Below are 3936 nucleotides of genomic sequence, written 5' to 3' on the forward strand. Positions count from 1 at the left end.
TGGCTGCCATGTAACAAAAATATATAACTTACCTTGATGACAACTGTCTGCACGTTAGCCACTAGTCCGATGCCCCCAGACTAGTAAAATCTTATTCAGATTAAGTATTTCAAAAAATTGTTTACACATAAGCAAAATGTCGGAATATTGGTCTGGGGACTAGTAGTTGAAAAATATTTTGGGACAGACTGTGGCCACATCACACATTTGTCACATTTTCTTTCTCATTTTTTCAATTGAAGACATTTGTCAGAATCTCGATTCTAGTGTCAAGCTTTCCAGCAATTATCATCCTGCAATTCTCTTAATAAAAAGCTATCCAGCAAATCGTCAAATATGGTTTGGAAAACTACTTGAGCGACAATTTTATTTTTTTCAAAATCTTGGTTTTTGTCTTCTTTTTTGTTCGAAAATAGTGTTATATAAAACATGAAAGATTTTTATATCCCATTAAAAAATTCTGACTTTGATTTATAGATTTCTAATAGGCCAAATTCTATAAAATACGCATTTGGGATACCCACTTTCCAACCTATTGTCTCCGCTGTTCTTTGTGGCTATGCATTAAAGAATCTGCTTTGATAATAAGCTTTTGAATAGAACTACAACGGGATAGTAATTAATAGAATTTCGTCTGAAGCATTGAACAATGCCATATTCTATAAAATACACATTTGGGTGACCTACTTTTCAAGTCATTGTCTCGGCCGTTCTTTATGGCTAGAGATTATAACTTTATATAAAAAACGCAATTGGGGTACCAACTTTCAAACTCATTGTCTCGGCCGTTCTTTATGGCTAGGGATTATAACTTTATATAAAATACGCAATTTGGGTACCAACTTTCCAACTCATTGTCTCGGCCGTTCTTTATGGCTAGGGATTATACCTTTATATAAAATACGCAATGGGGGTACCAACTTTCCAACTCATTGTCTCGGCCGTTCTTTATGGCTAGGGTTTATAACTTTATATATAATACGCATTTGGGGTACAAACTTTCCAACTCATTGTCTCGGCCGTTCTTTATGGCTAGGGTTTATAACTTTATATAAAATACGCAATTGGGGTACCAACTTTCCAACTCATTGTCTCGGCCGTTCTTTATGACTAGGGATACTTACTTTATATAAAATACGCAATGGGGGTACAAATTTTCCAACTCATTGTCTCGGCCGTTCTTTATGGCTAGGGTTTATAACTTTATATAAAATACGCAATTGGGGTACCAACTTTCCAACTCGTTGTCTCGGCCGTTCTTTATGACTAGGGATACTTACTTTATATAAAATACGCAATGGGGGTACCAGTTTTCCACCTCATTGTCTCGGCTGTTCATTATGGCTAGGGATTTTAACTTTATATAAAATACGCAATTTGGATACCTACTTTCAAACTCATTGTCTCTGCTGTTCTTTATGGCTAGGGATTATAACTTTATATAATATACGCAATTGAGGTACTAACTTTTCAACCCATTGTCTCGGCTGTTCTTTGTGGTTAGGGATTATAACTTAATATAATATACGCAATTGGGGTACCAACTTTCCAACTCATTGTCTCGGTCGTTCTTTATGGCTAGGGATTTTAACTTTATATAAAATACGCAATTGGGGTACCTACTTTCAAACTCATTGTCTCTGCTGTTCTTTATGCCTAGGGATTATAACTTTATATAATATACGTAATTGAGGTACTAACTTTTCAACTCATTGTCTCGGCTGTTCTTTGTGGTTAGGGATTATAACTTTATATAATATACGCAATTGGGGTACCAACTTTCCAACTCATTGTCTCGGCTGCTCTTTATGGCTAGGGATTATAACTTTATATAAAATACGCAATGGGGGTACCAACTTTCCAACTCATTGTCTCGGCCGTTCTTGATGGCTAGGGATTATAACTTTATATAAAATACGCAATGTGGGTACCAACTTTCCAACTCATTGTCTCGGCCGTTCTTTATGGCTAGGGATTATACCTTTATATAAAATACGCAATGGGGGTACCAACTTTCCAACTCTTTGTCTCGGCTGTTCTTTATGGCTAGGGATTATAACTTTATATAAAAAACGCAATTGGGGTACCAACTTTCAAACTCATTGTCTCGGCCGTTCTTTATGGCTAGGGATTATAACTTTATATAAAATACGCAATTTGGGTACCAACTTTCCAACTCATTGTCTCGGCCGTTCTTTATGGCTAGGGATTATACCTTTATATAAAATACGCAATGGGGGTACCAACTTTCCAACTCATTGTCTCGGCCGTTCTTTATGGCTAGGGTTTATAACTTTATATATAATACGCATTTGGGGTACAAACTTTCCAACTCATTGTCTCGGCCGTTCTTTATGGCTAGGGTTTATAACTTTATATAAAATACGCAATTGGGGTACCAACTTTCCAACTCATTGTCTCGGCCGTTCTTTATGACTAGGGATACTTACTTTATATAAAATACGCAATGGGGGTACAAATTTTCCAACTCATTGTCTCGGCCGTTCTTTATGGCTAGGGTTTATAACTTTATATAAAATACGCAATTGGGGTACCAACTTTCCAACTCGTTGTCTCGGCCGTTCTTTATGACTAGGGATACTTACTTTATATAAAATACGCAATGGGGGTACCAGTTTTCCACCTCATTGTCTCGGCTGTTCATTATGGCTAGGGATTTTAACTTTATATAAAATACGCAATTTGGATACCTACTTTCAAACTCATTGTCTCTGCTGTTCTTTATGGCTAGGGATTATAACTTTATATAATATACGCAATTGAGGTACTAACTTTTCAACTCATTGTCTCGGCTGTTCTTTGTGGTTAGGGATTATAACTTAATATAATATACGCAATTGGGGTACCAACTTTCCAACTCATTGTCTCGGTCGTTCTTTATGGCTAGGGATTTTAACTTTATATAAAATACGCAATTGGGGTACCTACTTTCAAACTCATTGTCTCTGCTGTTCTTTATGCCTAGGGATTATAACTTTATATAATATACGTAATTGAGGTACTAACTTTTCAACTCATTGTCTCGGCTGTTCTTTGTGGTTAGGGATTATAACTTTATATAATATACGCAATTGGGGTACCAACTTTCCAACTCATTGTCTCGGCTGCTCTTTATGGCTAGGGATTATAACTTTATATAAAATACGCAATGGGGGTACCAACTTTCCAACTCATTGTCTCGGCCGTTCTTGATGGCTAGGGATTATAACTTTATATAAAATACGCAATGTGGGTACCAACTTTCCAACTCATTGTCTCGGCCGTTCTTTATGGCTAGGGATTATACCTTTATATAAAATACGCAATGGGGAACCAACTTTCCAACTCATTGTCTCGGCTGTTCTTTATGGCTAGGGATTATAACTTTATATAAAATACGCATTTGGGGTACAAACTTTCCAACTCATTGTCTCGGCTGTTCTTTGTGGCTAGGGATTATAACTTTATATAATATACGCAATGGAGGTACCAACTTTCCAACTCATTGTCTCGGCCGTTCTTTATGGCTAGGGTTTATTACTTTATATAAAATACGCATTTGGGGTACACACTTTCCAACTCATTGTCTCGGCCGTTCTTTATGGCTAGGGTTTATAACTTTATATAAAATACGCAATTGGGGTACCAACTTTCTAACTCATTGTCTCGGCCGTTCTTTATGACTAGGGATACTTACTTTATATAAAATACGCAATGGGGGTACCAATTTTCCAACTCATTGTCTCGGCCGTTCTTTATGGCTAGGGTTTATAACTTTATATAAAATACGCAATTGGGGTACCAACTTTCCAATTCATTGTCTCGGCCGTTCTTTATGACTAGGGATACTTACTTTATATAAAATACGCAATGGGGGTACCAATTTTCCAACTGATTGTCTCGGCCGTTCTTTATGGCTAGGGTTTATAACTTTAT

The sequence above is a fragment of the Mytilus edulis genome, chromosome 7 (genome assembly GCF_963676685.1).
Source record: "Mytilus edulis chromosome 7, xbMytEdul2.2, whole genome shotgun sequence".
NCBI classification, from domain to species: Eukaryota; Metazoa; Mollusca; class Bivalvia; order Mytilida; family Mytilidae; genus Mytilus; species Mytilus edulis.